Genomic DNA, 25,863 nt, shown 5'->3' on the forward strand with positions numbered 1-25,863 from the left:
CCCAAATCTTCTCTCCCACAGAATCACACCATACCACAAGTGATCTGTATCCCCCGGTTGACAATGAGCTCCTCAGGTAGGAACCACATCTTTTTCACTTCTGTGTCCCCACTAACTAGCTTAGGGCCTGAATTATTGTGTTCAGTGAATGAATGTTCAGTCTTCCCCTGCTAAGGTACAAGCACACAGAAGCCCATTAGGAAAAGCCCTAAGCATCTCCATTTACTAGCGTGTGGCTGACGCTGAACAACTCAGTTAACCTCCCTGTGTAAAATGGTGATATTAATAGTAGCTACTGGCCAGGCGCCCTGGCTCACGCCTGTAATCCCAGCACTTTGGGAGGCTGAGGTGGGTGGATCACGAAGTCAGGAGTTCGGGACCAGCCTGGCCAATATGGTGAAACCCTGTCTCAACTAAAAATACAAAAATTAGCCGGGCGTGGTGGGGCACACCTGTAGTCCCAGGTACTCAGGAGGCTGAGGCAGAAGAATCGCTTGAACCCAGGAGGCGGAGGTTGCAGTGAGCCGACATCGTGCCACTGCACTCCAGCCTGGGTGACAGATAGAGAAAGACACTGTCTCAAAAAAAAAAAAAATTAATAGTAGCTACCTAATAGATTTGTTTTGGGGATGAAACAAGAAAATGCACAGGAAGCATTTAGCACAAGTGCCTGGGAGCCGAAGCTGGGCTGGTCCCCCTCCTGGCCTGATTCCAGTCTGTCAGTGTAGCAATGCAAGATTCCAGATATGGCCTGACCAAGCCAGCACAATAGGCCTATTATTTTTTCCAGTCTGGACGCGACACATTGTTAATGCAGCCTAAGACTGCTGGGCTTCAGAGCCTTTCTCTCCCATGATTAGTTCCCATCAGGTTGTGGTCAACTAAATCATTCAGATCCTTTTCACCGGAGCTGGGGTCAAGTCAGGTCTCTCCCCGATCCTCTGCTTTCTGTAATGTCTTGAAGCTCACAACAGAACAATGTCATCTTGCTTATTCCAGCCTGTTGAAATTTTTGTGGATGCTGGTTCTATGGTTCACTGTTTTCTCTCACTCTAAATTTAGATCTGGCCGTCCCTTGCAACTTCAACTCCACCAGCCATGTTGTTGGTCAGGACAGAGCCCCATAACACAGCACTAGAGACACTCACTGTCACCACTAACTGAATCACAGCACCGCCAATACAACAGCTCCCAAATACCAAGCAGCCACTGGTATGCTGGGCAGCGTGCCCCATAAGTGCTTTAAATATACTATCTCATTTACTTCTGTTTTTTTTTTTCTTTATATCTCATTTAGTCCCAACAACACCACTGGGAAGAGTTGTTTTTGTTACCCTCATTTTATTTATTTTCATTTTATTTTCTTAGAGATAGGGTCTTGCTCTCTCACCCAGGCTGGAGTGCAGTGGCACACACGATCATAGCTCACCGCAGCCTTGAATTCCTCAGCTCAAGTGATATGATTAAGCTTATCACTTATCAAGTGATATGATTATCACATAAGCTTATCACATATCAAGTGATATGATTAAGCTTACCGAGATCTCATCTTGAATTGTATCCTGATAATCCCCATACTCCCACAATCCCCACATGTCAACGGAGAGACCAGGTGCAGGTGACTGCTCGTGAGAGTGGTTTCCTCCATGTTGTTCTCATGACTGTGAATGAGTTGTCACAATATCTGATGGTTATATAAGGGGCTCTTCCCCCTTTGCTCAGCATTTCTCCTTCCTGCTGCTTTGTGAAAAAGATGCCAGCTGTGTGCAGTGGCTCACGCCTATAATCCCAACACTTTAGGAGGCCGAGACAGGTGGATCACTTGAGGTCAGGAGTTTGAGACCAGCCTGGTCAACATGGTGAAACCTGTCTCTACTAAAAATACAAAAATTAGCTGGGTGTGGTGGTGCGTGCTTGCAGTCCCAGCTACTTGGGAGGGTGAGGCAGGAGAATCACTTGAACCCAGGAGGCGGAGGTTGCAGTGAGCCGAGATCACACCACCGCACTCCGGCCTGGGCAACAGAGCAAGACTGTCTCAAATAAAAAAAAAAAAGAAGAAGAAGATGCCTTGCATTCCTTTTGTCTTCTGCCATGATTGGAGTTTCTTAAGGCCTCCCCAGCCATGCTGAATTGAGAGTCAATTAAACCTCTTTCCTTTATAAATTACCCAGTCTCAGGCAGTTATTTATAGCAGTATGAAAACAGACTAATATATTAAGCAGTCTTCCTGCCTTAGCTTCCTGAGTAGCTGGGACTACAGGCATGTGCCACCATGCCTGGCTAATTTTTAAGTTTTAAAAAAATTGGCTGGGCGCAGTGGCTCACGCCTGTAATCCCGGCACTTTGGGAGGACGAGGCAGGCGGATCACAAGGTCAGGAGATCGAGACCAGCCATGACCAACATGATGAAACCCCATCTCTACTAAAAATACAAAAATTAGCTGGGTATGGTGGTGTGTGCCTATAGTCCCAGCTAGTCAGGAGCCTGAGGCAGGAGAACCCAGGAGGCAGAGGTTGCAGTGAGCTGAGATGGGCCAAAAAAACTTCTGAGAAGATTGGATTCAGAGAGCTTCTGGCTAGCGTGAACACATGGAGCTTCCTAGAGGGTAATGTCCCAGCCAAGGCATGGAAGCTCCACAAGCCTTCCTCCATATCTCACCTTATGTATCTCTTCATCTTTATCCTTTGTAGTATCCCACACCAGTCAACGTGAGTGTTTCCTTGAGTTCTGTAAATGACTCCAGCAAATTAATCCAACCCAAAGAGGGGATCATGGGAACTTCAATTTGAAGCCAGTTGGTCAGAAGTTCCAGAGGCCTGGCGTTGTGACTGGTGTCTAGGGTTCGGGAGACAGTCTTGGGAACTGAGCCCTCCACCTGTGAGATCTGATACTATCTCCAGGTAGGTAGTGTTGGAATTGAATTAGAGGACACCCAGCTGGTGCCCACTGTTTAGTGTGTGGGGGGAAAAAAGAAAACCCATACCCATGGTCAGATCATTCTTCTATGTTGGTGATTGTGGTGATGGTGGTGTGACAGTAGAGGAAAAACACAGTTTGAGAGGTTTTTCCTAAACGACTGGTGTCAGGAGTGGGATATTCCGGGCTGATCCAGGCTCAAGGAAATATGTGGTTTGGGAAAAGAAAGGACAAAAAGATGAAAGATGAGGAACCTTTGATTGCTGGGTGGCCATGTGCTCACCCATACTATGAAGCCACAGGGACACACATAGTATGTACCTAGATTAGGTACTACAAGTCAAAGTTACCAGGGAAATTTAGAGATGGCTCCAACTCCCAGGGAGTTGATTCATTAGATGCATAAGGAAATGCAAATTAATAAGAAAAAAAAGCTAAATATTCAATTCCTTGGTTATTATCTGTAATAGCTAACTTGAAATTAAAAGAGAATGCTGGGTGAGACCTTGGTGCTAGACCAGCTTAGACCTCAATCAGTCTGAATTTAGGCCACCAGCCTCAAAGCTGCCCCCACAGGGCAGAATTATGCAGAGACAACAGAAAGTACTTCTAAGACTTGTGTTTACCAAGAAAGTAATCACTGTGGGAGAAGGGCAAAACCAAGTAACTATTGAAACCAGAGGGCATAGTGTGAAGGAATTATTCCATTTTGTAGATCCTTATCATCAGCTTCCTGAGGAACTTTTACGAAAATGAATTCTGAGAGTAACTAGTTTAGGAGCAGGATCTTTGGTTTTAATTGTTGCAGAGTGGAAGAGCCTGTTTGGGTTGATGCAGGACCCACAGCTCACTACTGAACAATGGCAGATGGGTATATGTGATTCAGACACACAAAAGATGTATTTCTGAGGGAATGACCAGCCTTGGACTGGTTTTATCCAGTGGACTGGATAAAAACCACTATAATATCTATTTACCCTGAGAAGCGGGGACTGTCCAACTCCACCTATAAATGCCAAGGAGACCACCCCAGATGAAGCAGCCCATATGCTTCGTATGCAAGCCATATGGGACTGGCTTTATGAAGGCAGGGACATTCACCCACTGAAGATGCCCATTACCCAAGTCATGCTAAGTGCTGTGGTTAAAGGGGCCTCTTCTACATTGGCACCCCATGTAAGCTTACTCCTGCAGAATCAAACAGCAGTTCAAATTTGCTGTCTCAGCTTCCCTTCAGGGGTCTTAGAGATGCTAATAAAAGCATTAGGTTAGTCAACAAGAGAATGAGAAAAGGCAAAAGGTAGAGTCAAAAGACTCATCCCAAGAAAGTCGAAATTTTTAAACGGTTATTAGGAAATAAGATGAATAAAGAAAACATTTAGCCAGATGTGGTGGTTCAGGCCTGTCATCCCAGCACTTTGGGAGGCCAAGGCAAGCAGATCGCTTGAGCCCAGGAGTTTGAGGCCAGCCTGGGCAACATGGCAAAACCTGTCTCTCCAAAAAAATATAAAAAATTAGCCGTGCATGGTGGCACATGCCTGTAGTCCCAGCTACTCAGGAGGCTGAGGTAGGAGAATCACCTGAGCCTCAGAAGTCAAGGTTACAATGAGCTGTGATCACACAACTGCACTGTAGCCTGGGTGACAGAGTGAGACCCTATCTCAAAAAAAAAAAAAAAAGAAAGAAAGAAAGAAAACATTGATAGAGTTGATGGGGTGAAATTAAGAGGAAAAAGAAAGGGAGAGTTGGCCGCGCATGGTGGCTCACGCCTGTAATCCCAGCACTTTGGGAGGCCGAGGTGGGCGGATCACGAGGTCAGGAGATCGAGACCATCCTGGCTAACACAGTGAAACCCCGTCTCTACTAAAAATACAAAAAAAAATTAGCCGGGCGTGCTGGCGGGCGCCTGTAGTCCCAGCTACTCAGGAGGCTGAGGCAGGAGAATGGCGTGAACCCCGGAGGCAGAGCTTACAGTGAGCGAAGATCGCGCCACTGCACTCCAGCCTGGGCAACAGAGACTCCGTCTCAAAAAAAAAAAAAGAAAGAGAGAGTTATGGGACTCATCCCCGCGGGGTGAAAATCTTTAAATGGTTATTTTCAAAACTGAATGAATAAAATGAAATTGATGGCTTTAAAACAAAGATCTTAATACAACACTTTTGAAGCCTGGGTGGACCAAAGGGAACCCTTACTGGTCCCCAGTGTTAAAGGGCCCCAAACCAGTTTCCTATATTTCCCCCAGTTGGGAGAAATTGAAAAATCTGGAAGGCAGAGATTACAATTAGAAATCTGATCTGAAATTGCCCAGGGAAATAGTCAAAGAGATTAATCAAGATGTAGATCGAGGCATGGTGTGGTGGTTCACGCCTGTAATCCCAGCACTTTGGGAGGCCGAGGTGGGCAGATCACTTGAAGTCAGGAGTTCAAGACCAGCCCGGCCAGCATGGTGAAACACTGCCTCTACTAAAAAATACAAAAATGTATCCCAGCTACTAGGGAGGCTGAGGCAGGAGAATGACTTGAACCCAGGAGGCAGAGGTTGCAGTGAGCCGAGATTGCACCACTGCACTCCAGCCTGGACAACAGAGCAAGACTCCATCTCAAAAAAAAAAAAAAAAAAAAGATGTAAATTGAGGCCCTGTGTGGTGGCCCATGTCTGTAATCTCAGCCCTTTGGGAGACCGAGGCAGGAGGATCACTTGAGGCCAGGAGTTCAAGATCAGCCTGGGCAACGTAAGGAGACCCCATATTTAAAAAAAAAAATTCAAAAAATTAGCTGGACATGGTGTCACGTGCCCATAGTCCCAGCTACTCAGGAGGCTGAGATAGGAGGTACACTTGAGCCCAGGAGTTTGAGGCTGCAGTGGGCCATGGTTGTACCACTGCACTCCAGCCTGGGTGACAGGACGAGACCCTGTCTAAAAAAAAAAAAAAAAAGATAAAGATAGCCAAAAGCAAAAGGGCCAGGGTCCTTTGGCTCAACCCCTGGCTGGGAACCCAAAGCTTTTTGCACAAAAGTGGGTAAAATAGTCTGGGGATGGAGAAGTTCCTGAAACTAGGACATAAAAATGTAAGGGTTGATAGGATTTTGAAAGTTGGTATATTTGACTACATCTCATGTGAAGTGGTTGCATCTCTTTTACTTGATCGTAGCATGGGAATGAACACCGTATCTTATTGGAGAATATTTCCCCTACCTGGTTTTGTAAAATAGAAGGCATGTAAATCTGCCCTTCAAGCATTATTAATTGAACATGCTAAATGGTAACCTATAAGTTTGCCAAGCCCACATGGTATAGAGTTAAATATAGAATACCAGTAGGTTCAAATTCTCCATTCGATAGCCCTATGTTGAACATTTCCTGGCCTTTTGGCAAAAGGCTGTGAGCGCTTCCCAGCAACGACTCTTGGGACTTTGGACTAGAGAATTTCCACTTGAGGGGTATTTACTACCTTGTTATGGAACATAAACTAAAGCTGTCCCTATGACCGAAGGACATAAAATAATCTTGAAACCTGAAATACCCATGATGTTTTCAGTGATGTCAGAGAAATACTCTAATGGGGATGGCAGTGCCCAGAAGTGTTTCATAATAAAATCAAAATGGTTTATACAGGATCGTGCTACCTGAAGAGTGCAAGGAGGAGACACTCACAAGCAGAGAGCCTCTTTATCCCTAGGACAGACACTGAAACTGTGTGAGGAGCTACTGGATTCCATCGACACTTGAACAGTCCAGTATGAACAGCTCTCAATTGACCAACAAGGAGCTGCTTGGTTTTGTTGTGAGGTGCTTTTTTTTGAGGGGGTGGGGTGGGTATTTTTATTTTTATCTTTTATTTTATTTTGTTTTGTTTGGAGACAGAGTCTCGCTCTATCGCTCAGGCTGGGGTCTAGTGGCGTGATATTGGCTCACTGCAACCTCCACTTCCTGGGTTCAAGCAATTCTCCTGCCTCAGCCTCCCAAGTAGCTGGGACTACAAGCACACGCCGCCACGCCTGGCTAATTTTTTGTGTTTTAGTAGAGACGGGTTGTCACTTGTTGCCCAGGCTGGTCTCAAACTCCTGAGCTCAGGCAATCCTCCTGCCTCAACCTCTCAAAGTGCTAGGATTACAGGTGTGAGGCACTGTGCCTGGGCTGGGTAGGGAGTGGTTTGGGATGGAGTCTTGTCTTGTCACTCAGGCTGTACTGCAGTGGCTCAATCATGGCTCACTGCAGCCTTGACCTCCTGGGTTCAAGCGATCCATCCACTTCAGCATCCCAAGTAACTGGGACTACAGGTACAAGCCACCATGCCTGGCTTATTTTTGTTTCTGTTTTTTAAGACAAGGTCTTGCTATGTTGCCCAGGCTGCCCTTGAACTTCTCGGCTCAGGTGATCGGCTTGCCTTAGCCTCCCAAAACACTGAGATTACAGGTGTGAGCCACAGTGGCCAGCCCAAGGTGCTTGGTTTACAGACTGCAGTTCCGAAGTGAATGAACAACATCCTGTTTGGACAGTAAAAATAGATCAACTTGGTGGGCTGAGCTGCATGCTGTTTTTCTAACAGTAATGGAAGAATTGAACAGTGATGGGAGCCCTTGTGTTTGGGTTTCTACTGACTTACGGGCAGTGACCAATGGCTTGGCCATACACTCAGGTAAAAGGGCAATGGAAACCTGGCTTATTAAAGGGATGCCCATATGGAGCATGGCTCTATGGAAATTTGAGGGGTGTATTACAGTAGAACAAGTTAACGCCTGTCAGAACTCCCTTTCGCGTTTGGAAGGTGACTAGAGTTGACAAGCAGATATCTCTGTGTACTCCCTAGAGGTGGCCACCTGTGTCCATGAAATGAGTGGATATGGGGGTATTGCAGCAGTATAGAGATGGGCTGAATCTAGACATGTTCCTTTTGCTTCCTCTCAGGCACATAATGCCAGTAAAAACTGCTCTATTGGTCAGTAAGAGAGACAGAGACTGCCAATGGCTATGGAACAGATTTCCTGATGGGAAGGCCCTAAACACAACTGGTAAGTGAGACTGATGTTGGAAACCTGGGAAGGGCTAAAAATGGGTCTTTAAAAATTTTTGTTTAAACAGATATAAGGTCTTGCTATGTTGCTAGGCTGGTCTTAAACTCCTGACCTCAAGCTATCCTCCCGCCTCCGAAAGTGTGGGGATTGAAAATGGGTCATGCCAGGTGTGGTGGCTTACGCCTGTAATCCCAGCACTTTGGGAGACCGAGGCAGGCAGATCACGAGGTCAGGAGTTCGAGACCAGCCTGACTAACATGGTGAAACCCCGTTTCTACTGAAAATAGAAAAATTAGCCAGGCGTGGTGGCATACACCTGTAATCCCAGCTACTCAGGAGGCTGAGGCAGGAGAATCGCTTGAACCCTGGAGGCAGGGTTTGCAGTGAGCCGAGATTGCACCATTGCACTCCAGCCTGGGTGACAGATCGAGACTCCATCTCAAAAAAAAGGGGAGGTCTTGACATGCTAGGCAGAGTGGCTCACACCCGTAATCCCAGCACTTTGGGAGGCCAAGGCGGGTGGATCACTTGAGGTCAAGAGTTTGAGACCAGCCTGGCAAACATGGCGAAACCCTGTCTCTACAAAAATACAAAAATTAGCTGGGCATGGTGGCATGTGCCTGTAGTTCCAGCTACTCAGGAGCCTGAGGCAGCAGAACTGCCTAAACCCACCAGGCAGAGGTTGCAGTGAGCCGAGATCGCACCACTGCACTCCAGCCTGGGCGACTAAGACTCCGTCTCAAAAAAAAAAAAAGAGTCTTGACAGAAATAAACACTGACTCTGAGGTGGGCTTTGCTTACACAGTGAAAGATAAAAATGCTCAGAGCGCCATTAAAAAAAACACACACACAGGCTGGTCTGAAGGTACTGAGTTATCTCAATTGTGCACAGTCAGTTACAGATGGAACTCCTTGTTCTACTCTTTCCCTGCTTCTTACTACTGCACTTGACTAGTCTTAAAAAGCTAAATAAATAAAATTTTAAAATGAAACCAGAACAGAAGATATTGCACGGATTTGGATGCCCAACTGTCATTTTATCAGACCAAGGAACACACTGTACTGCCCATAATGTCCAACAATGGACAGAGGGAGATATCCTCCTTAGAGTAATAGTTTGAGAGAGAAATAGAACAGGCAATTGAAACATATGGTTATGTAAAACAGGGGGAGATAAAAGCGAGGAGTGTCCTCATTACATTTTTGTTTTTCTCGTTGATGTGGGGAGGAGGAGGTGGGAGGATGCTGGTATGACTATGCAATTCTTGCCGAGGGAAGAGTACACTTTTTTCTTCCCTGAATCACCTAAAAAAAATTTTTTTTTTTCTCTCCTACATGAGCAGTGGTCCTAGGACCATGGCTACAATTGAAGTGCTGGAAGCGGGGATGATTTCTAAGCAAGAAACTAACTGTGTTTTTAAATCTTATGTCAGAATTCCTAACGGCCTGATGGGAGTAGCCTTCACCCATCTAGCAAAGTTGGGGTTAAGAATGAATATGCCTGGTCGGGCGTGATGGCTCATGCCTGTAATCCCAGCACTTTGGGAGGCCAAGGCGGGCGGATCACCTGAGGTCAGGAGTTCGAGACCAGCCTGCCCAACATGGCGAAATCCCGTCTCTACTAAAAATGCAAAAAATTAGCCGGGCATGGTGGCGGGTGCCTGTAATCCCAGCTACTCAGGAGGCTGAGGCAGGAGAATCGCTTGAAGCCGAGAGGTGGAGGTTGCAGTGAGCCGAGATCGCACAACTGCACTCCAGCCTGGGGCGACAAGAGTGAAACTCTGTCAAAAAAAAAAAAAAAAAAGAAAAAAAAGAAAAACAGAATGAATACACCTATATTGCCTGGTGGTAAAATGGCTCACTCCTTCAGAGCCGATGTAACCCTACCCTCTATGAATGGGAATGGACTGAGGGAGAGGCGCTTACTAGACTAGCATTGTTACCAGTGATCTGGACCAGCGCACTGGGTGAACCTCATGTCCTTTCTGGAGGTGGAAAAGTTTGGGTAAGAATATGACAAATTGAGAAAAGGAGAAATAATAGCTGAGAGTAAAGAAATGAATAGATGGGTTACATTAACACCTTGAAATAGGCTCAGAGCCAGAGATGACATTGTCTCTTAGCTCAATTACACAATGACTGAAAGAGTGAAGCTCTATGTTTGCCAAGACCACTCCTGCTTTTGGAACTTAACAAGATTAAAAGGAAACCTGGGCCAGGTGCAGTGACTCGCACCTGTAATCCCAGCATTTGGGAAGCCAAGGCAGGAAGATCGCTTGAGGCCAGGAGTTTGAGTCCACGTGGCCAATAAGCAAGACTACATTTCTATTAAAAAAAAAAATTAAAATAATAAAAAAGAAAAAGAAACCTGCAAACCTTAGTGGCCTCAGTGTGGGAGATGTTCATACAATATGATGGACTGGACTAATTATTAATGACTGAATGGGATTCTAATGAAGTGGCAGTATCTTTTGAAATGTATATTCTTTTTTCTAATCTCTCAGCTCTGACTAAATGTATATTCTTTTGATGTAAGAGATCTGTGTTTGAAAACCAGGGAGTGGCCTGTGGTGTTAAATGTATGTATTGGTTTTCGTCTACAGTTCCAGGCTCATAACTCCCATAGCCTTCGTTAGTCTTTTGTTATAATGTTGATGTTAGGACTCAGAGACAGGGCTCAGGAAACAGAATCTCTCTGACTTTCTCCTGCCCTCCCTTTACCTGCCGAGGTCCGAGGACTGGGTTTGGAGAGCTTCTGGCTAGCTGAACACATGGAGGTTCCTGTAGGGTGGGGTCCCAGGGAGGGCATGGAAGCTCCATGCTCCTTCCCCCATACCTTGCCCTATACATATTTTCATCTGTTTCCTTTGTAATATGCTTTATAATAAACTTGTAAATGTGTTCACCCAAGTTTTGTGAGCTGTTCCAGTAAATTAATAGAACTCAAAAAGAGGGTCATGGGAACCCCACTTGAAGCCAGTAGGTCAGAAGTTCCAGAGGCCTGGGCTTGTGACTGGTGTCTAGGGTTAGGGTTGGGGAGCAGTCTTATGGGCTGAGCCCCCAACCTGTGAAATCTGACATTATCTCCACGTATCTGACACTATCACCAACACTATGCATTTGGTGTATGGGGAAAAGTTCCCACACCTTTGGTCACAGATGTCTTCTGTGTTGATGATCATTGTGGTGGTAGTGTGAGAGTAGAGGAAAAACACAGTTTGAGGCTTTTTCCTAAACACTTGAGCTCTCCGGCACTCATTCACCATTAACTGAATCAGGACACTGCCAATACAGCATCTCCCAATTATTGAGCATGCACTGTGTGCTGAGCAAGTACTGTGCTAAGTGTTTTGTTTTTATTTTTGTAATAGAAATGGGGTCTCATTATGTTGCCCGGGCTGGTCTGGAACTCCAGCCTCAAGCGATCCTCCCAAAGTGCTGGCATTATGGGCATAAGCCCATGGGGCTTTGCTAAGGCTCCAGTCCATAGTGGGCAGAGGGCAATCTCACCAGGAGACTGGAGCAGAGACCTGGGCCCCCTCTTCATAGCAATATTCTTTCCATCTAGAACAGCAGGAGCAAGAACGAGAACTTTTTCCTGAGGGGCAGACAGCTTCACACTCTGTGGCAGCGTTACAGTAGGTAGTCAGACATGAGCAAGGTAGGAGAGGCGCTCCCGACATTCCCAAGAATGTCAGGCAACCATCAGGTGATAGTCAGGTGGTTGTCAAACTGTCTCTCTAAAGTATTAATTGGTCGCAGCCAGCAACAGGGAAAGACAGTCTCCCAATAGATGGAAAAATCTGAAACTGGTCATCAGCAGCTTCCCGATAATATCTCAGGAGTTGGGTAAATAGGCTCAAGCATGCACACTAAGAGGCAAAATGGTGGAGTTTAACTGGTATATGAACTTCCTTTAGGAATGCTTGACTGGTAAAGGGAAAAATGCCTCAAGTGAGCGTGCGCACAACTTCAGTAAACACACTGCGCCTGCAGCCCCTCTCAAGTTCTGGCCAGTCCCTCTCAAGTACTGGCAGGCCAAAGGAAGAATCAGGGGAGAAGTAATTCAACCTCAGAAACATGCCAACATATAAGACTCCAACTCATAGGTCAAAACGTTCCCTTGAATCTCTCGTCACCCGCTTGGCACTCTCACATGTGCTCTGGTGGCTCGAGGTAGTATTTCCAACATAGTGGGATGCTGTCAGGGCAGGATTACCAGGTGGAGCTGTTGGGGTGTTGGTGCTAGGAGACTGTTGCTGAGTGAAAGTGCTGCTGGATTCTGGTGTTGCCAGGTGGGGTAGCTTGCAGTCTATTATCCAGTGCTAAAATCTCTTCAGTCCCTAACTGGCAGATCTACCACCTGACTTCTGGAGAAAAGGAGCCATGCCCATGCCTTGAAACACACTTGGCTCTACGGTCACTAGGAAATTGATATCTTGGGAGGTGCTCTACAGGAATGGTCAGGTAAAATTTGGGCATGCTCTGCAGCAAGGGCTTCCTGGAACATCTGCTGTGATGGGGATGCCTCAGGCTGTTCCTTATCTTGCCCCTTTATTTGCCCTGTGGGGAAGCAGGTAGGACAGAAAATAGGAAGGAGAGACTCTTGAGGGTCCCAAGAGAGGCTCTTTTGGCAGGAAGTATTTGAGGGCCCTTGAAGTCACTTGAGGCTGCCAGTTCCTGCCTGGATGTTGGCTGGGCAATAGTGGCATACGGACAGCCTCATGGCTGATCCATCTGATCTCATGAGGCTATGGACCATGCCACAGGGAGGCCCTCTGTGGGCCTTGGGACTGGGCTGGCTACTGAGCCTCAGTTCTTGGGGGGCTGAGGGGCATGGAGAGCACCCAGAGATTCTTTAGGACAGCTGGTGCCCTTCCCACCACCAACCTGTGTCCCAGCATCTTCTCATCCTAGACTTTCCCAAGGTCAGGATCCTTCCCAGAAGACAAAGTCAGCTCTACTTTTTCAGAGAGACTGACTGCCAAGAAGACGTTAAGAATGACAGAGTGTGAGAAGCTGCGTAACGTCAGCCTTGGCACAGAGAGCTACACCATCCGAGGCCAAAGTGTACCTCTAAGGGAGCCCCAGTGGTTGGACCAAGCTACCAGGTGGCCTCAGAGGACGGCAAGGGGGCTGAAGCCTGAGGAATACCTCTTTCTTCCTGGCTGCCCAGAGCCCTGCCCTCATGCTCACACCACATTCCTGCAAGGAGACATTGCCTTGGTCTGCTAGCCTGGACCCTCTCAGAGTTGGAAGGATCTTTTAGAGTAAGTGACTTGCTGGACTCAGACCAGGGTGGCAGAAGTAGCATCTGCCTTGGGCACCCCTGGAGTCATTCCCCCTCTTTGGTCCTCCTTTTGCCCATCTGCACGAAAAGCATGTTGGGCAACCCAGAGCTTTGCGATGGCTACTTCCTTCACTGTGACAAGCCAAGATCTCCAGCTCTGGGTGGCTGGCTTCAGAATCAGCGTAGCGATGCTGTGATCTCATGCTGATTAAGAGCAAGAGATAACAGCATAGGTGGGGCTATGTGGGCCTGGAGTCAGCCCCATCAGGGTTTGAATCCATTTCTGTCACTAGCTAGCCGTGTGACTTTAGGAAGGTCACAACTTCTCTGAGTCTCATTTATATGATCTGTAATAATACCTCATAGTGTTATCCTCAGGATCCAGTGAGACAATATGTGTGCAAAACAAGCCTTACAGTTTGCTCTCAACAAATGTTCATTTTGTTCCTTTATCCTTTCCCTCTGATTGGCAGGATATATGTCTTCGATTAATAGAAAATGGCAAAACAAGTTCCTTACCATGTTCCGAGATTAAAAATGTAAAACCTGGGAACCTTAAGGAAAAAAATACATAAAAGGATACTTGGAGATATAAAGGTGGCCTTGTCAATACATTTATTAAATGTACTCTTGGCCCACCCAGCAATATATATGAATAAGGTATGGATGATCTTGTCCTTTGAAGAAGTCACATCTAGTTGTGGAGATAAACACAGCAGACTGTTACTAAATTATTTTGGCCCAGGCGCAGTGGCTCACACCTACAATCCCAACACTTTGGGAGGCCAAGGCAGGAGCATCTCTTGAGCTCGGGAGTTCGAGGCTAGGGCAACATAGGGAGATTCTAGGGGGGATCTCAAAAATAAAAGAACAAAAATCTCCTTATGTTGTCCTGGTCTTGAACTCCTGGGCAACATAGGGAGATTTTTATTATTTAATTGTTTTTTTCACAGAGTGTCACTCTATCACCCAGGCTGGAGTGCAGTGGCAGGATCATGGCTCAATGCAACCTCCACCTCCTGGGCTCAAGCAATCCCGCCACCTCAGCTTCCTGAGTAGCTAGGATGACAGGGGCCTGGGCAACATAGGGAGATCCTGTCTCTATGAAAAATAAAAAATAAAAAATGAGCTGGGTGTGGTGGTGCACCCCTGTAGTCCTAACCATGCAGGAGGCTGAGGTGGGAGGATTGCTCAGGAGGTGAAGGTTACGGTGAGACATGATTGCGCCACTGCACTCCAGTCTGGGCAACAGAGAGCGAGACTCTGTGAAAAAACAAACTAACTAACAAAATGATTTGGCAAAGGCCTAATCAAGGTCTGCCTGCACGTACAAAACTGAGAACACCAGATTCCGTCTGGGCGTGGTGGTCTGGCAAGGCTTAACAGAGGAGGCGATAATGGAGCTGAGCGTGGAAGGTTGAGAAGGAGTTCCCGTGATGGGTAAGGGCATGCCCGGCAAAGGGAACACCACAGACATGGAGGCATGATGGAGGCTGTGGGGAGCAGAATCAGTGAGCAGCTTGGGCTGGTTGGGCATTTGCTGTATGGGAAATTGGTGGTCCCTGAGGCCAAGAAGATAGAAGGAGGCCTTGCATTCTCATCCTGAAGACTGTGGGGAGCCACGGAAAGGATTCTTAACAGAAGAGTCAAATGACCACATCTGTGCTTTACAAAGATGGCACCGCCACTTGCTATCTTCAGACCTTCATCCCATCTCTTCTGGACTGTTGCAGCAATGCCTAAGTGTTCCCCTCTGATCCAATCTCCAAAAACAGACCAATTTTTAAAATAAAATCAGATCATTTTATGCCCCTGTTTAAAATCTACTTACTGTCGCTGGGCGTGGTGGCTTACACCTGTAATCCCAGCACTTTGGGAGGCCAAGGCGGGCAGATCACCTGATGTCGGGAGTTTGAGACCAGCCTGACCAACATGGAGAAACCCCGTCTCTACTGAAAATACAAAAAAATTAGCCGGGTGTGGTGGCACATGCCTGTAATCCCAGCTACTAGGGAGACTGAGGCAGGAGAATCGCTTGAACCTGGAAGGCGGAGGTTGCAGTGAGCCGAGATTGCGCCATTGCACTCCAGCCTGGGCAACAAGAGTGAAACTCAGTCTCAACAACAAAAAAAAATAAATAAAAAATAAAATCTACTTATTGGGCCGGCACCTGTAATCCCAGCACTTTGAGAGGCTGAGGTGGGAGGATCGCATGAGCCCAGGGGTTCAAGACCAACCCAGACAACACACTGAGATCCTGTATCTACAAAAATAAAATAATTACCTGGGCATGGTGACGTGAACCTGTAGGGCTAGCTACTCAGGAAGCTGAGGCGGGAGGATCACTTTGGCCCAGGAGTTCGAGGCTGCAGTGAGCTATGATGGCACCACTGCACTCCATCCTAGTCAATAGAGCAAGACTCTGCCTCTAAAACAAATTTAAAAAATTAAATAATATAAATCTACTTATTATATGTGCTCAATAACTGTTTGATGAATAAAAGAATAAATGAATTAGCTGGGCATGGTAGTGCATGTCTATAGTCGCAGCTACCCCAGAGGCTGAGGCAGGAGGATTTCTTGAGCCCAGGAGTTCAACACCAGCCTAAGCAACATAGCAAGACCTGTCACTAAAAAGAAAAGACATGATTAAAAGGGCTATCTGTAATAGCCTCTTCCTCCATGTTTCTGGGTCTGTGGGTCTAAAAAAGCATCTTCTGATTTCCTCTTGATTTCCTTTCTGGGAAAAGTAAGCCCAGAGAAGGTAAGGGCCTTGTCCAAGGTCACACTGCACTTTAGCAGTGCCAGGCCTCTGCATTCTATCCCCTTGGGGTTCTGAGGGGGAGCCCTTGCAGAGAAAACCCCAGGCCATGTTTTGCCTGGTCTCTGAATCCCCAGAATATACCCTCCAGACCACTATCAGGAGGACCACAGAACATTCCCCTTCTAACACACACAAACACCATTCCCTTGTCTTCTCCTGCCAGTAGTAGGGTTGGGGTCTGGAATCTCCCTTCCTGAATGTGCAGGCTTGGCTTCTTTCTTTGGGGCTGCCTCTAGGAGGAGCATCAAGGAACTGCTAGGCTGGGGTTACGATTCTAGGCCACAGTGACTATTAGGCTGGACTCAGCTCTGGATCTAAGATGGGGTCTATCCTGTGTTCTTTGGAGTGAGTTCTGAGCTGGACTCTGGGCTCCTCTGGTCCCCACACTGGGCTTAGCTTTAGTCTGAATTCTGAGCTCTGGGTCTGTGGGCTAGGCTGTAGATCCTGGGCTTGGCTCCAAGTTCTGAGCTCTGGTCTTTGGACCTGGCTGGACTTTGTGCCTGGACTGTGTTGTGCTTGTAGTTCTGTGGTCTGGGTTCTGGGCTCTGGGCTTTAGTTCTGGGTTCTGAGCTGGACCTTAGACTAGGACCAGCCTGGCTTGGGCTTTGGGTTCTAGGCTCTAGGTTTTGGTATGAGCATTATAATGGGTTTTGAGCTCAGGGCTCTGGATCTAGGCTCTGGGCTGGGCTGGGCTGGGTTCTAGACCTTAAGCAGTAAGCTATGGTCTCTGTCCTCTAAACTCCAGGCTCTAAGCTTATGATGTGTGGAAGTGGGGGTTGGGGGAGAGGGTCACAGAAGGGAGAGTGGTAACTTCCTGAGCCTGTCCCTTCTCTCCACTCCTCTTCCTCGAGACTTTCAGCCTTGCCCCCTCCCTCTAGGAGAGATGGTCAAAGTGAAAATGGTAGTAGACTTCCTCAAGCTGCCTAAGGACTCCCCTGGCCACCAGGAAAAAGCGGTAGGTAAAGCAGAGGGCAGGTGGCACAAGAGTGTATCCTGAGGTGGCCAGAAGCCATCCTGCTTATCAAGGATGTTTCTGCAGAGCAGAGAGCAGTAAGGAAGCCTAGGCGCAGGCCCACAGCCTGGCTCCGCGAGGGAAGGCAGGGTGGGTAGGCAGCAACCAGGGCCTGGGACTGAGTCTGAGGAGCTCTCCCCGTCACTGTCCTACCTCATTCTCAGAGACTTTGCCCCACCCTCCATTCCAGCCAGGAATTAGACTTGAAGCTCTCAGTCCCCAGAAGAGTCTCTCCAGGGCTCTCCTAAGCCTCTGCTGGAGCCCTGCCTCTTATCCTGATCGCCTTGTCCTTTACAGAGAACTACACCCCTTTTGTTCCCTGTCAGGGTCCCCTTCCTCAGCCTCCCACCCAGCAGGATTCATCCGCAGCTGTACTGCTGGTCACGCTCACCTGTCAAGGAAGTTTCCTTAACATAGACTTCCACAGGAGACGGCCAGGAGTAGGCTACACCCCCTTTATTTGCCCACCCCCTGACTTGCCCCTCTAGCGCCACAAACTCAAGGCCCATGTGCATGCAAGACTTCCCGAAGAGGCAGGAATTCCTGTAGGAAAATACAACTAGAAGAAATAATTTAAAATCGCACATATCACATAACCGCCCAAGGAAAAAACAACCAAAACCTGTTATATTTTTTCACAGCATCCCTCATGGGTACACTTGGTTCCTGACTTTATTCTCTCATCTCAGATCCTCCCTCTCCACACCCACAAAAAGACTACCTTTTCAGTTCTCCACTGGGCAAAATATCCACCAGACTCTGTGCAGGAAACCTCACCTAGTAAGCCACATGCAATAGGATCAACAGGATAAGAAACACTTAGTAGGAGTGTTTCTTCTTCCCAAGAGTCTAGAATACTATCAAAGAAGGAGGATGGAAGGGTGCAGAAAATAGGTTTCCGTCAAACAGTGTAGGGTTGGCAATTTGGATCCTCGTGGTCCTGTTCCTTTAATGTCTTTCTACCAATGAGAAGTGATGAGCTATGCCTCCTCCTCATTGTTCAGACTTGGCCTTTTAGAGCAAGTGAGGATGACCGTAGGGTGCTTAAATGCAGATCAAATGTATAGACACACACACCCTTACAAAAGACAAGTGTTTATTCTCAGCAAAGATGCAGTCTAAATCCATCTTGAGGAAGAGAAACGTTTTCCTAAGAGCCCTATAGTCTGATCTCTGCCTGCAGTGGGGCTAACACTCAAATTATTTTTTAGGGTAATGTCAGATGCTCTGGGTGCATTGTCCTGCTTCCAGGATGTGCCTCCACCTATCGTGTGCAAAAAATGGGCCTGGTAAAGAGCATCAATCCACAATGGCCCTCCTTGGATACATAATGTCCTTGTAAAGAGCTTGAAAATGATTACTTCTTTACATTAGACCTGATGAAAATCATGGGGGAAGAGGCTGAAATTCTTCCACCCCTAAGCAGAACAATCCAGAAGTGTTAGCTATTGGTTTTTCTCTTTTTTTTTTTTTTTTTTTTTTTTTTGAGACAGAGTTTCATTCTTGTTGCCCAAGCTGGAATGCAATGGCGCAATCTCGGCTCACTGCAACCTCCACCTCCTGGGTTCAAGTGATTATCCTGCCTCAGCCTCCCGAGTAGCTGGGATTACAAGTGCGCACCATCATGCTCGTCTAATTTTTTGTATTTTTAGTAGAGACGAGGTTTCACCATGTTAGCCAGGCTGGTCTCGAACTCCTGACCTCAGGTGATCTGCCTGCCTCGGCCTCCCAAAGTGCTGGGATTACAGGCATGAGCCATCATGCCCGATCGCTATTGGGTTTTCTAAGTACCTCCTCATTCTTTCCATCTCCACTCCAGTCTCCCACTCTGACCACCACATCCTCCCTTACAGCTCTGTTGGTCTCTCCTAGAAAAGCCTCAGGGGTGTGAACCTCTGGTCGTGCTCAGTTCTTGACATGTCTCGTGTTGATTCATTCTGTCTCCCTGACCAGGCTGCAGCTTCTGGGTGCAGGAACTGGGCCAGGATCCCTTCATTCGGGCGGGCACTTACTGAGCTCTGACTCTGTGTCAAACAGAGTCCTCGAGGAGTTCAGAGTCTGAGGGAGAATCCAACAGGTAAATAAATCATTGCAGTAAGAGTGTGATAAAAATCATGATAGAAGGAAATAGAGGAAAGATATGGGCAAAGTTGCCACATTGCACAACTCTGGGGGTCCGTATGACTGGTCTCCTCTGGGGTTGTGCAATGAGCCCTGGTCATGTGCAAGACCAGAGGAGGTGTCTCATCCAGTGTGGGAGGTCCAGGCAAGTGCCTCAAGGAGACCAGGCGTTAGCTGAGGCTCAAAGGGCAAGTTTGCCAGGCAGATGGGGAGTGAAGGGCAATCCAGGCAGAACAAACCACATGTGCAAAGCCACAGCGGGATGAGGAAACATGTTAAATGTTGGGAAATATCAGGAAATACATTTTGGCTGACGTACTGGGTACATGTGGGAGAATGCCTAGAGCTTGCTTGTTAAATGAATTAATGACTATAATAATAAAAATCATAATCACCAACATTTGTTAACCACTCTGTCTATGCCAGGCACTGTGCTAAGTGGTTTACATGCATTTGTTCATTCTAATTTCACAACAACCCCATGAAGTAGGTTCTTTATTACCCTCCTCTCTGCAGATAAGGAAGCAGAGGCTCACAGAAATTAATCAACTTGCTTAAGGTCACAGAACTAGTGAACTGTAGAGCCAGGTTAGAAACCTGGATCTCCTGATTCTAGAACACTGAGCCCTTGACCACTACTTCCCTCAACACTAGTGTCCTTGACTTTGGGCAGTCATGGCTTCAGTGCAGACCGAGGAAGAGACCAGAAGGCACATCAGGCCCCCTTTAAGCTTCTCCAGCAGCAGGGCTCTCTGTGGGTATTGGCATTGACCAGGGTCAACTCCACTGAGACCTGGAGCAGTAAAAGGGGAAAATGGGGAGGGGGCCTCATGAGCTAATTCTCTCTGCATATATGAAAAGCCTCTGGGATTCCCAGAGCTCTCCAGGAGGAATTTGAGGGAGGCAGGGTCCTGCAGAGCCAGAAAAACACTATTTGGTGAAATTGGGTGTTTTTTGTTTTTTGTTTTTGAGACGGAGTCTTGCTCCATCCCCCAGGCTGGAGTGCAGTGGCATGATCTCAGCTCACTGCAACCTCCGCCTCCCGGGTTCAAACGATTCTCCTGCCTCAGCATCCCAAGTAGCTAGGACTACAGGCACGTGCCACCATGCCCAGCTAATTTTTGTATTTTTAGTAGAGATGGGGTTTCACCATGTTGGTCAGGCTGATCTTGAACTCCTGACTTCAAGTGATCCACCCGCCTCGGCCTTCCAAAGTGCTGGGATTACAGGCATGAGCCACCATGCCTGGCCTGAAATTGTTTTTTATCCTGGGCATGATGTAGCCTGGTCACACCCTGAAAAATGTCAAATTCTCTTCTGTTCACTCACACCTGCATTCCTTCTCATGTCACCTGTTTTTTTTGCTGTTGTTGTTGTAGTTGTTTTTGTTTTTTATTGAGACAGCGTCTTGCTCTGTTGCCCAGGCTGGAGTGCTGTGCTGCAATCACAGCTTAATGCAACCTTCGCCTCCTGGGCTCAAGCAATTCTCCCACCTCAGCCTCCTGAGTAGCTAGGACTACAGGTACCCACCACCATGCCCAGCTAATTTTTGGATACTATTTTTGGTAAAGACGAGCTCCTGCCATGTTGCCCAGTCTGGTCTCAAACTCTTGGGCTCAAGTCATCTAACCACCTTCGCCTCCCAAAGTGTTGGGATTAGAGGCATGAGGTATCACGCCTGGCCTGTCACCTGTTTTTTGGTTTTTGTTCTTTTTTTTTGAGATGGAGTCTCGCTTTGTCGCCCAGGCTGGAGTGCAGTGGCACGATCTCAGCTCACTGCAACCTCTGCCTCCCAGGTTCAAACGATTCTCCTGCCTCAACCTCCCAAGTAACTGGGATTACTGGCACACACCACCACACCCAGCGAATTTTTGTATTTTTAGTAGAGATGAGGTTTCACTATGTTGGCCAGGCTGGTCTCAAACTCCTGACCTCAGCTTATCTGCCTGCCTTGGCTTCCCAAAGTGCCAAAATTACAGGTGTGAGCCACTGCACCCGGCCATCTGTTTCTGTTTTGTTTTGTTTTTTGTTTTGTTTTGTTTTGTTTTTGAGATGGAGTTTCACACTTGTTGCCCAGGCTGGAGTGCAATGGCACTATCCCAGCTCACTGCAACCTTCGCCTCCCAGGTTCAAGCGATTCTTCTGCCTCAGCCTCCCAAGTAGCTGGGATTACAAGCATGCACCACCACGCCTGGCTAATTTCTGTGTTTTTAGTAGAGATGGGGTTTCACCATATTGATCAGTCTGGATGGTCTTGAACTCCTCACCATGGGCAATCCACCCGCCTCGGCCTCCCAAAGTGCTGGGATTACAGGGGTGAGCCACCACGCCCAACCCAGCCACCTGTTTTTTAACACCATCAGGACCATCCATCCTGCCACCCTTCCATCTTCTCCCCACCTAGAAGCCTGTCCTAGTTGTACTTTGTTTTTCCTCCCACAGGGCTGGCATTTCTCTTGCTATACCTTCCCTTGCCCCCATCCTGGGTTAGGCCCAAGTGATTCCTCTCCCAGTCTACTGTGAGCTGCTGGAGGAAGGCATGTGATCTCTGAGCTCACCTGCTCTGCAGCCCTTTGCCTGGTCCTTGTCAGCTCTCTATCTCTTTCTCAGACATATCCTAGGGCTTTATCTCCTCAACATGACCTTAAATCACAAAGCTCTGAGGACCTCTTCCTTTAGTTCTCTTTTCTCTTTACCGCATCCTCTCCCACCACCTCAGTGACCATATTTATACCTATAACTCCCAAATCTATAACTCTGCCCAAATCTGGATACCTGAATGTGTATTTCACACATTTGTTCATACAACTGACGTTTTTTTGGTTTGTTAGACACTGACATGGACACTGCCCTTGTGAGCTCCCAATCCAGTGAGCAGATATAACCAAGAAATTAGAATGAGGCTGGGCACAGTGGCTCACACTGTAATCACAGCACTTTGGGAGGCCGAGGCAGGCAGATCACTCGAGCCCACAAGTTCGAGACCAGCCTGGGCAACATGGTGAAACTCTGTCTTTAAAAAAAATACAAAAAATAGTTAAGGGAAGTAGTTGCACCCTGTAGTCCCAGCTACTTGGAAGGCTGAGATAGGAGGATCACTTGAACCTGGGAGGCAGAGGTTGCAGAGAGCCAAGATCATACAATTGCACTCCAATCTGGGCAATAGAGTGAGACACTGTCTCAAAAAAAAAAAAAAAAAAAAAAAAAAAAAAACATAGACCGGGCGCAGTGGCTCACACCTGTAATCTCAGCACTTTGGGAGTCCAAGACAAGTGGATCACCTAAGGTCAAGAATTTGAGACCAGCCTGGCCAACATGGTGAAACCTTGTCTCTACTAAAAATACAAAAATTAGCCAGGCATGGTGGCGGGCACCTGTAGTCCCATCTACTCAGGAGGCTGAGGCAGAAGAATCACTTGAACCCAGGAGGCAGAGTTTGCAGTGAGCTGAGATTGCACCACTGCACTGCAGCCTGGGCAACAGAGCAAGACTCCATGTCAAGAAAAAAAAAAAAAAAAAAAACAGAAAAAAATAAAGAAATTAGAATAGAGTGTGTTGGCAGAGAGAGCTGATGGGACAAGAGAAGAGACAGCTGGTCCAAAGAAAATGTATCAGGCTTGCGCCTAGCTGTGGGTGACAGAAAACCCCTAATCACAGTCATTACCACCAATTAGAAGTCTGGAAATAACTAGTACAGTGCTAGTATGGTGAATCCATGATCATTAGAGCCCCATATTTTATGTTGTTTTGCTCTACCATTCTCTGCCATCCTCAACACGATGTTTCTACCTCATTGTCCAATATGGTTGCTCAAGCTCTAGTAATCACATCTGCATTCCAGCCAGCCCAAAGGAGGAAGGGGTGAAAAATGGCCCAGTCCTGGAACTTTTTTTTTTTTTTTTGAGACGGAGTTTCACTCTTGTCACCCAGACTCGAGTGCAATGGCATGATTTTGGCTCACTGCAACCCCACTTCCTAAGTTCAAACGATTCTCCTGCCACAGCCTCCTGAGTAGCTGGGATTACAGGTGCCCACCACCACGCCCGGCTAATTTTTTTGTGTATTTTTAGTAGAGACAGGGGCTTCACTATGTTGGCCAGGCTGGTCTCGAACTCCTGACCTCAGGTGATCCTCCCGCCTCAGCCTCCCAGAGTGCTGGGATAACAGGCATGAGCCACTGCACCCAGCCTCGGTCCAGGAACTATTTAAACAGCCATAATTGTGGTGGTTCACGCCTGTAATCCCAGCATTTTGGGAGGCCAAGGTGGGAGGACTCTTGAGCCCAGGAATTTGAGACCAGCCTGGGCAACATGGTGAAACCCCATCTCTACAAAAATTCAAATAATTAGCTGGGCATAGTGGCACACACCTACAGTCCCAGCTATTTGGGAGGCTGAGACAGGAGGGTCACCTGAGCCCAGGAGGTCGAAGCTGCAGTGAACCATGATTGCATCACTGCACTACAGCCTGGGCAACAGAGTGAGAAACTGCCTCGGAAAAAAAAAAAAAAGAAGAAAGAAAAACAACAAAACAGCTTCTGGTGTGCAGTAGCATGTGACAGTAGTCCCAGTTACTTGGAAGGCTGAGGTGGGAGGATCACTTGTGCCCAGGAGTTCAAGTCCAGCCTGGGCAAAATAGTAAGACCCTGACTCTAAAACAAAGAAAAGCCTGGTTGCGGTGGCTCACGCCTGTAATCCCAGCACTTTGGGAGGCTGGAGTGGGAGGATTGCCTGAGCCCAGGAGTTCAAGACCAGCCTAGGCAACATGGCAAGACCCCCATCTCGAAAAAAAAGAAGACGAAAGAAAGAATAAGAAAAGAAAAGATAAATTAATTAATTAAAAACAGTTCCTGGAAGTTGCACAAAACACTTTGCATACAATCTGTTGGCTAGCACTTAGTTACACCTAGCCGCCAGGAATTCCAGAAAACATGGTTTTTACTGCAGGCCAATCATGTGTGTAGCTAAAAATCAGCCTTTTATGACTAAGGACAAGCAAGACGATATGGATATTAGGGGAAAACTAGTAGTTTTAGCTTCAGAAAGCATTCTGACGAGCTGACGCTGAACCTGAATTTTGAGAGATGAATCAAAGTTAGCCAGGCAGAGTAGAATGTTTTTGGCAGTAGGCTACAGAGTGCGTTTTTGGAAATGCAAGTCCGGGTGTCTGCAGCATGAAGTACATATTGGAGTATAGTACGACACACCAACAAGATCACCTCATTTAAGCGCTCATTCTGAGAGGGGAAGCATGGCCTATTCTGAAGAAAGAGGCACACCTAGAGGTGGAGCACTGGGGGGCCAGCCTGGGCTAAAAATTAGATTCTTTAGTACAGGAGGCAGCTTGGGTATGGCTTGGCCCTACAAGTCCCTAAACTCTCCTCTCTCACAGGCCTAGAGGTCCAAGAAACGCTGATTTACAATTAGGACAACTCCCCTTAGCAAGGAGGTCCTGGAAGCTCTGGAGCTTAGCTAAAGTGCTGAGATAAGAGTCTAGGACTGGCTAGTGGCATTAAGGCCATTGGCCCCACCAGCCTCAGCCACTGGTCAATGACAGGGCAGTGGGGAAGGGAACAGAGCCCATATGGACTGCCAGCTGGAGCCTCCGCCCCAGACACATCACCAGGACTTCCAAAGGTTGTGTTTATTTCCCTGATGTGTTTGCAGACATCAGGGCAGGGCAGCTGGCTGGGCGAAGGGTTCCTGGCATTCTGGAGGAATAAACTCAACCCCCGTGGCTCTGCTTCCACTGCCCTTCTCTGCTCCCGCAGCAAGTGGACAATGACCCTGGCCCACGTCACCTCAGAGAGTTCAGCAGGGAATCTCAAATGTTCTAGCACCTGTCCACCACCTAGCAGAGCCCTCTAGCTCCCAGTGGCTCCTGTCCCCTCTCCCAAAGATGCACATCACATGCAGACACACCAAACATATTGTTGACACAAGTGGTCCCCAGCCTTATTGGCACCAGGGACTGGTGTCATGGAAAACAATTTTTCCACAGACTGGGATGCGGGAGGATGGTTTCAAGACGTAACTGTTCCACCTCAGATCATCAAGCATTAGTTCGATTCTCATAAGGACCGTGCAACCTAGATCCCTCGCATGTGCAGTTCACAATAGGGGTCGCGGTCCTATGAGAATCTAACGCAGCCACTGATCTGACAGGAGACAGAGCTTGGGTGGTAATGCTCGCTCACCCGCCTGCCACCTTCTGCTGTGCAGCCTGGTTCCTAACAGACCACAGACCGGTACCAGTCTGCAGGCCGGGGGTTGAGGACCCCTGGCTTATACCACATACCCAGGTCCTCATCGATCTCCAGATATACAATTATACAGTTATTCACACACAAAAGTCACACACACTACACATATGCTACATGTAGATACAGCCATCCCACTACCCACATCACATATAGAGACACCCACCCTGACACCCACATTACATACAGACATCTACACACTACACACGATAGTCTAACATGCTTCCGCTCATGACACACCATACCGTATGTACACATCCCACACGATAGTCTAACATGCTTCCGCTCACGACACACCATACAGTATGTACACATCCCACACATACATCCATACCCAAACACTCACCTAACATTACACCCAGACCCCCATCGATATTGGTTCCTATGTTTGGGGGGCAAGGATCCCCAAGTTCTCGTATTCATA

At 47.5% G+C, this 25,863-nt stretch overlaps 1 long non-coding RNA gene across 1 annotated transcript; it reads left to right on the top strand.

The window, feature by feature from the left end:
* The first annotated feature begins 12,254 nt into the window (after positions 1 to 12,254).
* Positions 12,255 to 13,819, top strand: LOC129041230 (uncharacterized). The gene is made up of 3 exons (XR_008503822.2): positions 12,255 to 12,400; positions 12,906 to 13,203; positions 13,697 to 13,819. It is a non-coding gene; the product is annotated as an uncharacterized LOC129041230 (long non-coding RNA).
* The last annotated feature ends 12,044 nt before the right edge of the window (positions 13,820 to 25,863 follow it).

The sequence above is a fragment of the Pongo pygmaeus genome, chromosome 1, assembly GCF_028885625.2.
Source record: "Pongo pygmaeus isolate AG05252 chromosome 1, NHGRI_mPonPyg2-v2.0_pri, whole genome shotgun sequence".
Classification (NCBI taxonomy): Eukaryota; Metazoa; Chordata; class Mammalia; order Primates; family Hominidae; genus Pongo; species Pongo pygmaeus.